Raw genomic sequence first — 12,897 nt, 5'->3', positions numbered from 1 at the left:
AAAAAAATTAAGATAATTACTATCATTATTACCATTTTAGAGGTGAGTTGCTAAGAGAGTTAAATAACTTGACGAAGGCCATCCAGCTTGTTGTTGTTATGTGCCGTGGAGTGGGACCCTACTCAAAGCGACCCCTCCTTGGGTTGCCAAGGCAGTATCACTATGGAAGTAGATTGCCTAACCTTACTTCCGAGGAGTGTCTGGTGGATTTGAACTGCCAGCCTTCTGGTTATCAGTCAAGTGCCTTAGGAACTATGCTACCAGAACTCCTAGTCTATCATTAAAGCAAGATAAAACGCTTTCAAGGGCCCAGAAATAAAATGTAGGCTTCTTAACTGCAAAAGCTGACTGATAAACCAAGACCAAACCCACTAGCATTGAGTCGATTCTATTCATAGTGACCCTATGGGACAGAGCAGAACAGCTGCATAGGGTTTCCAAGACTATAAATCTTTCTGGAAGCAAACTGCCTCATCATCCTCCTGCAGAACAGCTGGAGGGTTTGAACTGCAGACCTTTTGGCTAGCAGCCAAATGCCTTAACCACTGTACCACCAGAGCTCTTTGGCTGTGTTAAATGCAGGCATCACTTTAAGATGAATTCTCCTGATGCATATCTATTAAATTACTAAACATTTGTTATGTGAGTTAAAATTAAAGATTCATGATTTTAACAAAGATTTTTGCATTCTTTACAATGGAAGAATAATTTTTCTGTTTTTCCCAAAATGAGTAGAAAGAACCTGTAACGAAAACAAAACAAAATACTGTTTTCATGAGTAACCATAGAAATATAAATTTTTTTCACTACTTAAAACATTAATAAGGAAGAGATGTTCTAATATTAAATCATTTGCAGTGGAATAAAATCTAGCACTTTGTTGTGTCTCAGTCTTATGTAGGGGCTTGATTTTTAAACTGCTCTTATTTGATAGGTAGAAAAGAGAGGGACTAATTCTGATTTTCACAATCATAAAATCCAATTCTGAAGGCCCTTTGAATTGAAGGGGAAATAGAAAATTGAAATACAAATGGAACTAGGATAAAGCTCCCTGCTTGATGATTTTGAAAGGCAGAAGTCTTCTCGAGGAAATATGGCAAGGGGCAATAAGATGTGACCTCATAGCAATAGTTTGTCATCTCTCTCTCTCTCTGCTATCATTTACACAGAGATTAATACTTTCCTAATAGGTGGTAGAAATAGTTATAAAACTTTCCTTGCCTCATACTTTATAAGAGAGGAAGATCTCAAGGGACACTTCAATGTGCTTACCGGCTATTAGTCCATTCAAATCATTTTGTATCTCTTACTAAGAAGAAGTTGAAGCTGCAATGAAGGAATTGGCAAAAAACAAGGCTCCAGGAATTGACGAAATACCCATTGAGATGTTGCAACAAATGGATGCCATGCTGGAGGCACTCACTCGGCTTTGCCAAGAGATTTGGGAGACAGCTACCAGACAAGTCACTGGAAGAGATCCATATTTGCACCCATTCCAAAGAAAGGCGATCCCACAGAATGTGGAAATTATCAAACAATATCATTAATATCACCTGCAAGTAAAATCTTACTGAAGATAATTCAAAAATGGTTGCAGCAGTATATTGACAGAGAACTTCCAGAAATGCAAGCTGGATTCAGAAGAGGATGTGGAATGAGAGTTATCATTGCTGATGTCAGATGGATCTTGGCTGAAAGCAAAGAATACCAGAAACATGTTTACTTGTGTTTTATTGACTATGCAAAAGCATTCAATTGTGTGGATCATAGCAAATTACGAATAACATTGAGAAGAATGGGAATTCCAGAACACTTAATTGTATTCATGAGGGACCTATACATAGATCAGGAGGCTGTCATTTGAACAGAACAAGGGATACTGCATGGTTGAAAATTAAGAAGAGAGTGTGTCAGGGTTGTATCCTTTCACATATTTATTCAATCTGTATGCTGAGCAAATAATCCAAGAAGCTTAACTATATGAAGAAGATTGTGGCATCAGGATTCGAGGAAGATTCATTAACAACCTGTGATATGTTGATGACACAACTTTGCTTACTGAAAGTGAAGATAACTTGAAGTACTTACTGATGAAAACTGAAGACTATAGGGTACAGTATGGATTACACCTCAATATAAAGAAAACAAAAATCCACACAACTAGACCAATAAGCAGCATCACAGTGAATGGAGAAAAGATTGTGTTGTCAAACTCTTTGTATTACTTGGTTCTACAAATCAACACCAGTGGAAGCAGCAGTTAAAACATCAGATGACGTATTGCATTGGGCAAATCTGCTGCAAAAGACCTCTTTCAAGTGATGAAGAACAAAGATATCTCCTTGAAGACTAAGGTGTGCCTAACCCAAGCCATGGTATTTTCAATTGCTTCTTGTGCTTGGGAGAGCTGGACAGTGAGTAGGGAAGACCGAATAAGAATCAATGGTTTTGAGTTGTGGTGTTGATGAAGAATACTGAAAGTACCATGGACTACTAAAAGAACTAACAAATCTGTCCTGAAAGAAGTGCATATGGAATGCTTCTTGGAAGCGAAAATGGCCAGACTTCATCTCATCTACTTTGTTGTCAGAAGAGACCATTCCCTAGAGAAGGATATCATGCTTGGTAACAAAAGGCAAAAAACACAAAGCACTGCTGTGCAGTAGGATGCAACTTACAGTGACCCCTCCTTGGGTTTCCAAGGCAGTATCATTGTGGAAGCAGATTGCCCAACCTTCTTTCCAAGGAGTGGCTGGTGGGTTTGAACTGCCAGCCTTCTGGTTAGCAGTCCAATGCCTTAGGCACTACGCCACCAGAGCTCCTATGCTTGGTAAAATGGAGGGTTAACAAAAGAGGGGGAGGCCCTCAACAAGATAGATGGACACAGTGGCTGCAAAGATGGGCTTAGGTATAGCAGGAATCGTGAGGCTGGCACAGGACCAGGTGGTGTTTTGTTCTGTCGTACATAGGGTCACTATGAGTCAGAGATGACTCGATGGCACCTAACAACAGCAACACTAATTTTGTACTTTACATTTTAGCATCATTATCCTTTTTGCCTAATACATTGTCCAAATATTACTTATGATATGATTTGATATGTTTCAATATATCTTTAATATCTTTAGTTATTTCATCTATTTTGTTCAGCATTTTTGCATTCACACTCTTTTCAAATGTATCTCTGTTTTCCTAATTTCTTGAGAAAAGGGCTTTCATATCTTCTATAGTCCATTTCATACTCTTTTTATTTCATAAATAATGCTCTCAAACCATATGTTTCTCTATATATACTGTTTTATTAACTTTGTATTATTTCCTAGTATAAAAAATACACATTCTGTAATAGTACAACAAATTTTCTTAGCTCCACTTATTGCCTTGGTCTGGTATTCTTTATTTTTTCCAAATACTCATCCCCTCACAGAGAAAAAAATGCTCAATGACTTGACCTTAATATATAGCTTACTCATTTCATTCCAGATTCCTGTTGAAGCAAAATACTATGCTTGCTTTCTAAAGTGTTGACTTTCTTTAAAAATTTGGATATAAAACTTACTTATCCTTTTCAGAGAATGAGAAGGGAAACATAAAGTTTATGAATTGAGAAACATTTAAAAAATTTAAATCATTTCAGTGGGATACGTTCTTCCCAAGTGCAACAGCAGAGTATAACTTGAGCTGCCACCAGACTTCCCAAATTTTAATACTAAATCTTAAAATTTTTTACAGGCCACTCTGTAAAAGATGTGTAATTTGATTAAAAAAAATTATAAACTTGGACAAAACCTTTAAAAGGAAAATCAATGGTACAAGTATTTTTTGGGGGGAGAGGGATAGTCTGTTAATTCTTAATTTTTATTAGCATTCATTGTGGTTTCTTTACTACTTGCTAAAAAAAAAAAAAAAAAAAAAAAAACCTCACTGCCCTCGAGTTGATTTGGACTCATAGAAACCCCTCCTTGGGTTTCCGAGGCGGTATCTCTAAGGAAGTAAATTGCCCAGTCTTCCTTCTGAATTTGCTAATGTATAAATATAAATTGAAGAAAAATTTTAAAAATATATATATACTTTTTACATTTTACACTAGGGCCTGGCCTATAAAAATGACAATCATCATGTTGAGTGGACACTTACTAATGGAATATTAAACTTTATTATTTCCAGAAGAAGAGTAAAACCAAACTAAAAGCTAAAGAAACCAGAAGCTGTCAGAGCTCAGAAAAATAATTTGTTCTAAAAGAAAAAGGGTTCGCTAATCATTACTATCTATTTGTAACTTTGCTATGATTTTAGGGAAAGCCAAAAATATCCAGAAAAGGAAGTTAAAAATGAAAATAGTACCAGCCAAATTGCTTCATGGGGACCCATGTGGCAGGAAGTGTTATGGCAAACATGACATGATCTGGCCAAATGAAGCAATTTCAGACTAGCTATCTAAACTAACATTTAAATCAAATTATCCTAATCCTTGGTGCAAACACCTCAGCTTTCCTTTTTGTGGGATTTAGGCATCTAGATAACCAGATGAGAGCCTGCACTGAATAATCTTTAAGATCCCATCAAGCTTTCAATTTCTTCCTCTGGTTTTGTGTTTATTTAAGGAGAGCCTGTTTGTATTGCTAAAAGTGGTTATCCATGTGGAAGGAAATAAAGACATGCATCTACAATTACCATATGCAAAAATATTTTACATGCAGATTAAATATCTAGAGATAAAAAGAAAATTATAAAATTATTAGTAGTCAATATAAACACAAAACCAAACTCATTGCCATCAATTAGATGCAAACTCATAGCGACCCACTTTGGTTTTCCAAGGCAGAAAATATTTATGGAAGTAGATTGCCTCATCTTCCTTCTGTGGAGCAGCTGGAAGTTTATGAATTTCTAACCTTCTGGTTAGCAGCCAAATGCCTTAGGCACTGCACCACCAGAGCTCCTATTAGAAGTCAGTATGGGGGAATATTTTTAAGATCAGAGTGAAAACACCAACCTGAAGAGGAAAAAAGTCTAGATACAACCAATATGTGGGAGAAAATATGTATAATAGATATATGAACAAGGGGGAGCTCTGGTAGCCTAGTGGCTAAGGCACTTGACTGCTAACCAGAAGGCTGGTGGTTCAAACCCACCAGCCACTACTCGGAAGGAAGATGGGGCAATCTACTTCTATAGTGATACTGCCTTGGAAACCCAAGGAGGGGTCGCTATGAGTTGGGTCGGACTTGATGGCACATAACAACAACAACAACAACTATATAAACAAGGAGTTAATATTCCTAATACAGATAATGATCAAAGAAACAAAGAAAAAGAAATAGCACAATAAATGATATAAAAAATATGAACATAAAATTCACAGAATATATATAAGCAGCCAAACTTTGCTCTTATTTAAGGAATCACAAGTTACAGTCAAATGCAATACACTTTTGCACCCATTGTATTTACAATAATTAAATCAATAACATTAAGTTTTAGCAAGGGTCTGGGAAAATGGACAATCTCATACACAGTGTTGAGTAGTGTAAAATGTTATGCTATATTTGGAGAATATTTTAAAGGTATCTATAACATTTTTAAAATGCAAACATAATTTGACCCATCAATGCCTTCTAGGAATCTGTCCCTCAGAGAAGTGGTAGTTACACGTAGAATTATATATAGTAGTACCCTGTCCCTTTAAGGAGCTCTGGTAGCACAGTACCTAAGGCATCTGACTGCTAACCAGAAGGTTGGTGGTTCCAACCCACCAGACACCAGGTGGAAAGAAGATTGGGCAATCTACTTCTATGAAAATTTACCACCTCAGAAACCCAATAGAGGTTACTCTGAGTCAGAATCAACTCCACAGCAGTGGGTTTGGTTTTTTGGTTTTGATCCCTTTAAGTATTATTCTTAATGAAAAAAAATTGGAAAGAAATACTAAATATATAACAATGTAAGAATGGTACATCTATACAATGAGCCAGAAGATAATAATTTTAAAATAATTAAAAAAAAATCTTTATGTACTCACTTGGAAAAGCAGTCCACAATAAGTAAAAATTGCAGCATACTGTTTTGGTGCTTGTGTGTGTGAGTATGCATTTTTATATGTATGTGTGTGTGTATGCATATATGAATGTGTTACATACATATATACACATATGATTAAGGCTGCACATGTAATATTTATTGAGCTCTTACCTTGTGCTAGGCACTATGCTAAGCACTTTCTATGATTTGGATCAACTAATCATCCACAAAACCATATGAGGTAGAATATATTTGCTCAAGTCACATAGTAAATGATGGAACTGGAATCAATTTCATGCAGTTGGACTGCAGAACCTGCACTTCATTAAAACTTCTCTGAACAGCCTGAAAGTGAGACAACAGACCACATGGTTTGGTTAGTGCTGTCAAGCTGTCAAGATCCCGTGAATCGCAGACTTTGGCCTCTGAGTAATCCATGACATTTTGAGTTCTTGGGTTTTTTTTTTTTTTTTTCCTTTTAAGTATTTTTTAGGTTTGGACTCCTTTTCTTCTTTAATAACGTACAGCTGAATTCTAACTTGGATTCTAAATTAATACCTCTGTAGAGTAGAATGTATATATGCTGTTTTGGAGTGGGACTGCATTTAACCCTTGCAAGACTGAATTATTTTTGCTTTGGGCTTTTGTTGAAGCCATGTGTTTTCAGTAATGGAAGGCATTTTGAATGAAATGAAAGAAATATTTTTGATGTAATATGGATTTTGATACAATTAGTGGGACACATATGTCCTGAGAGGCCTCTGGTGTTGGGGTTGGTGGGATGAGGCCAATTTCTTCACATTCATGCAGTTACCAAAGCCCCTCTCCCTCATGCACAAAAGGTGGGATAGTAGCTTCCCACTAATCCCCAGAGGTGGTAAATGTAAGTGGATACTATGTGTCCCATAGTTCAGAAACAGATAAAATAGTAAGACCCCATAAGGTAAGAAATATTGTCACTTGAATAACAGGAAAAACTTTTATCAGAGCCATAATAATATTGGCAACTTCTGGTTTGGTAAGGAGCTCTGGTAGCATAGTGCCTAAGGTACTTCACCAGAAGGCTGACGATTCAAACGCACCAGCCACTCCTTGGAGGGAAGGTTGGGCAATCTACTTCTGTAGTGATACTGCCTCAGAAACCCAAGGAGGGGTTGTTATGAGTCGGGCGGACTCCAGGGCCCATAACAACAACAACAACTGGTTTGCTGAGAATATTAGTAATTCACAATGTAAAACAGTGAGGAGAAATAGTACCTTTGCGTGGTTCTACAACAATGGTGATCTGAAGATAGTCCTGCTCACATTCTTATGGTCAAATAATTGGGCTAGCAATCTGTAAAGGTTGAGTTATAACTTGTTACTTTTATTTCTCTTTGTGCAAGTTTTGAACGAGCAAGTGATTACCTAAAAATATCAAATGATGTCATTGTCAGGGTTATGTGGAGATTATCACCCACTTATTTTAGAAAAAAAGAGCAGTGATTTCCAAGGCTAATTCAAACCAGATGTAGTTTAAAACTCAGTGGAAGCTGGTTTCCAAGGAGAAAGTGTTCTTTTCCAGTGTATCTCAAGACAACCTTCAGAGCCCTTCCGCAGTTCAGACACATGTTGAATTTTTACCTCATTCCTTACAACAAATGTGGTAGTACTTCTTTTCAACACAATTATTTTGCCAACCATACATATGCTTTGCTATAAATTTTAAATAAATACAAATACTTTCCCAGAACAAATAATATTTAATTGAGCATGTTTTTTAAATTACTTACTTGTTAGGTATATTCCACTTTTGTATTGTTTAATAACCTTTGTTTCACTTTCAAATCTATACTTCTCTTTTGCCTCTTGTTCCTATCACCAGCACTGGTTTTGCTGTGTCTGGAAGCACTTCACAGTAAAGAAAAATAGAGAAAGTACTACAACACTCAAGAGACGTGTGATATACAAGATTGGATGCAAAAAATAAAAAACAAGAAACAAAACTGTTTCTTCCTTTTCAAAGCTATTTATTTGAAAATAACAAATGTTCCTCATTTGGTGGCTTAATTTTGAAAGTGCTTGATGAGAGAGAAAGCAACAAAGCTGTGTCTGTAGATAGGAACTGCCCACACAAATTTGGAGAGGAAGCAAACTGGCTGATGATTATAGCTCATGTGGTAAAGCAGCCCGCACTCCCAGTTGCTTTGGAAATGGCATATGTGTGTCAGGCCATATCCCATCTTAAAGTGGCTGGCATTATGGACTGGCATCATAAGTCCTTAAAAATCTTACAACTGTATCTAGCCATGTGACTCTAAGGGCTGTATTTAGTTCCTAAATATTTCAGAAACCAATTATAGCAAAAGGATTTTTAAAACCACACAAATCCGAGGTTCATTCACTCTAGAAATAACTTTTCCAATGAAAAAATTTTAAGCATATACAAAAATTGACCGAAGAGATCAGTGAACACCTATGTGTCCATTATTCAGTTTCAGTAATATTATCATTTGACCAATTCTATCTCACCTATCCCTATGGCAAAGTAAACCCCAGACAAGTAATTTCATTCGTAAATACCTTATCATCTCCTTAAATGATAAAGGTATATTTTTAAAATCTTTTCCACACCTTATTTTTAAGGAATACATACTTTGTAAGTTTCATCGTCATTGTTGAAGTAACAAAATATTTCAATCACATCACAAAAACCAAACATGGAAGAGGATAGTAATTAAGACCCTTAGAAAGAAAATAGCTGAAAGGGAAGAAATATTTCCTGCTTTTTCTCACTTAAATGCCCACCATGATAATTTCTTATTGCTTTTTCCTTGATTCAATAAATATACACACTCACAATATCATTTTAAGCTTTGAAACCAGGAAAAAAGAAAGGCCAAATTAAATGCAATATGAAGGATATTATCCTTAGCAATTATTTGGACTTTTTGGTAATAATTTGTAAGATTGCAAGATTTCAGGTCATAGTAATAAGAATTTTTCTACACTTTCTTAAACAAGACAGTAGTAAAACAGTAAATTGTCACCCAATTCCACAGTTTGTGTGATTACTTCCTAAATCAAAGACTTTTCTTTTCATACGCTAAAAGAACACAATAAAAATGGAAAGAGAACCACTATATTCATCTCCAAGAATTTTCTTTGTATTATTCTTTAGGTTCCCATTTTTTCTTGAAATTCCTATGTAATTTTTAAATTATAATTGTTCTGTCCTAGAAGGAGACACACACTCTGTAAAAATAAAATAAAAGAGATTTATGGAAAGTTCAGAGACTGAACTGGGAAGACATCCAAATTCATGAAGATGGCTGCACCACTTGAAAATAAAGAAGCAAGCATTCTTACACAGTTGGAATAGGAACTGAAGCTACAAAATCATGACTGGCTGAAAGACAATCGAGGGAGTTGAAGCTGGGATATCTGAGAGCAAGGACTTAGCAGGGGACTGGTACATAATATATGGGATTACATGATTGAGAAGCTCTGGTGGCGTAGTGCCTAAGGCATTTGACTGTTAACCAGAAGACTGGCAGTTCAAAACCACCAGCCACTCCTCAGAAGGAAGATTGGGCAATCTACTTCTGTAAAGATTTACCACTTCTCTATGAGTTGGAACTGACTCTATGGTAGTGAGGTTTTTTTTTTTTTTTTTTTTTTACATGATTGGTTAAGGGTACATACTTGCAAGTACACAAGCTCTTCAGCTAATCGCAGAATGGTCACAGGACAATGGCAGAACCCGTTTTTCTGGGAACTGGCTATTAAAATTGCTTTCTCAATGTCTGTTCCTGGTGGTCCATTGGAAAGATTTATTGATAATGTTGTATATCAAGGCCCTTTGGCCATAGGCTGTGGCATCCTGCATCTGTTTGACCATAGAGGGAAGACCCTCTGGGAATAGATTGTGACATCCTGCATTTGCTAAACCACAAAGAAAATATTTCCTTTAGGGTGTGTGATTAGGTCAGCAGAAAGGTTAGAGAAACTGGTGTTAGAAAAGGCAGCTTCAGATGGATTCTAGACTCATGGCAAGACTTTTAAGATGGAGGGAAAGCTCTACTTTCAGGCTGCTCTCTTTATACACACCAACTACCTCAGATTCTAGACTCTCACACAGCTCTAAATTTAATATATTGATATGTCATAATTTTAAAAATCTATTATTTAAATATAGATATATTTTAAAACAATTTGTTTGAAGTTTTATTTTACTTTGCTTTGAGTTTTCAGATATCAAGTGCATAGAAGTCAATTGATTACTTCTTGGTCTATGGTGCACTTTTATTATTGACCTGTGTACCTACCCTATTGTACTTTTTATTTCTTAATTTTTCCCATTCACTTTTCATTCATCTTTCAAGTTCCCTTCCTGATTTGTTATGGATTGAATTGTGTCTCCAAAAAAAGATATGTTTAACTCTTAATCCCTGTACTATTAATGTGACCTTGTTTGAAAAGTCTTTCTTTACAGATGTTATCAGTTAAGTTAACAGGGGAAGAGTAGGGTAGGGTGGGTTCTAATACCTTAGAAAAAGGGAGAACAGACATAGAAATGGAGTCAAGCAGGGAGAAGACACCATTAAGGATCCATCTACAAGCTAAGGGACAACAAGAAACGTCTGGGGATACCAGAAACTGAAAGAGGCAAGGAAAGATCTTCCCCTAAAGTCAGCAGAGGAGGGACATAACTGAATTTGGATTTCTAGCCTCCAGAAGGATGAGAAAATAAATTTCTGCTTTTTAAAGCATTGTGGTATTTTGTTATGGCAGCCATAGGAAACTATTCACATACAAGTCCTAGGAACGACATCGCTGCTCTCAGTATACTAATATGCAGTTAATGTACACTCTTCCAATTCACCTTCATATATGCATCCATAAAATCTATTTTTATTAAAATAGGCATAGTTTTAATGGCATAAATGGTGTGGCTTCATGTTTCTTGCTATTTTATTCTACGTTATAGTTTTTAAATCTGGCTAAATTGCTATATCTTCCCATGCTGTTCATTGCCTCTGACAAGGCATAGTATCATGCATATCCATGTACCGCATTTATTTAAAAAATAATATTTTATTGTATTTTCTGTGAAAGTTTACACAGCAGTTTAGGTTCCTATTCAATAATTTCTACACAAATTGTTCAATGTGTGAACATTCTCAATATTTCCATTCTGATTACTTACTCTGTTTCCTTTAGTTTACTTGCCCTTTTACATGCTCATCTTTGTTTTAAAGTAATTGTTGACTGTTTGATCTCTTATAGATGATTTTTTAAAGGATCCCAATACTCATGGGTGATATTGTTTATTTTGTGAACCAATCTGTTATTTAGCTAAAAGGTAACCTCAGGGCCTAATTTTGGGTTCAAGGTTTAAAGAAAGTATTTCAAGGCGATAGTCTTGGGGTGTCCTCCAGTATCAACTGCTCCAGTAAGTCTGTTCTTTTCTTTTAGGACTTTGAGATTCCATTTCACATTTTTCCACCATTCTGTTATGGCCCATCTACTGTGGCCCTGATCAGAATGGTTGTTAGTGATAACTTGGCACCATCTAGTTCTTCTGGTCTCAGGGTAGATGAAGCTGTGTTTTGTGTAGAGTATTAGCCCTGTACACACATATTTTCTTTGAATGTTTGGTTTCCTTCTTTTTCTTTTGTTCTGGATGAGCAGATACCAATATATGCACCACATTTTACTTTTACTTTAACCAATTTTTGGACTCCTAGGTTGCTTTAAGGAGCTCTGGTAGCGTAGTGCCTAAGGCGCTTAACTTCAAACCCACAGCCACTCCTCGGAAGGAAGGTTGGGCAATCTACTTCTGTAGTGATACTGCCTTGGAAACCTAAGGAGGGGTTGCTATGAGGAGGCGCCAATTCGAGGGCACATAACAACAACAACAACAGGTTGCTTTAATTTTCTTTCTACCACAATATGCTTTTGTGGACATCACTGTAAATGCCCCCTTATTCACCTGTGAAGAGCATCTGTGGAGTACACACTCAAGAGGAGACATTTTTGGCACACACTCTGTAATTTTCGCTACATTCCGCTAGATTACTCTCCAAATGGCTGTATTAGGTTGTAGAAATACTTCCACAATATTATATAAGGTTTCTAATTTCCCAACGGACATTCTTCTGTGGATTGGGATTCTGTTGTGCTGCCTACAACTGTCTGTGAGTGAACAGTCCACCATTTGGCCTGGAGCTCTTGGATTTGTCATTCGTTGGAGTCAACAGCCGGTGTACTGCCTGCCAGCCTTGAGCTCCACAGCCCCTGTGGTTGCACGAGACGCCTCCAGCTTGACTTGGAAAAGCCTCCATCTTGATGTTTGATCCAGGAACTTTGGACTTGCCAGCTTCTATAAGTGTGTGAGCCATTTTCCTAAGAAATTTCTCTATATATACATATATATAAGCTGAAGCGTCAGCCCCAAGGTTACAGGTGAGGAGAGACAGGGAGACCCAGAGTAGCAGGCCGGAAAAGCAGGAGAAATGGGATAAAATCCAGGAAGCCAGAGAGAAGAGCAATCAGCCGAAGGGATTAGGTGAGGAGGGAAATCTCAGGCCCGCCCAGAGTAGCAGGCTGGAAGAGCAGGAGAAAGGGGATTAAAAGCCAGGGAGCCAGACAGAGGAACAGTCAGCCACAGGGACCAAGGTGGGGGGGATATGAGAGGTCTCCAACAGCAAGACAAACTTATCTGTCAGTTTGTCCTACTATGGTGACATGTAGACGTGAGTTTTGAGGCTGAGCCTCTGGTGTTTTAAACCCAGCGAGATGTACCTGGTGCACAGGTAACAGCCCAGCTTATAGACTGAGACAGACTAGGAAGAAGGAAGAGGCCATCCACTTCTCAAAGAATTGGTCAGGAAA

Source organism: Orycteropus afer, unplaced genomic scaffold, assembly GCF_000298275.1.
Source record: "Orycteropus afer afer isolate SDZICR_OR568_19922 unplaced genomic scaffold, OryAfe1.0 scaffold00119, whole genome shotgun sequence".
Taxonomy (NCBI): domain Eukaryota; kingdom Metazoa; phylum Chordata; class Mammalia; order Tubulidentata; family Orycteropodidae; genus Orycteropus; species Orycteropus afer.
This window is presented reverse-complemented; position numbering follows the sequence as displayed.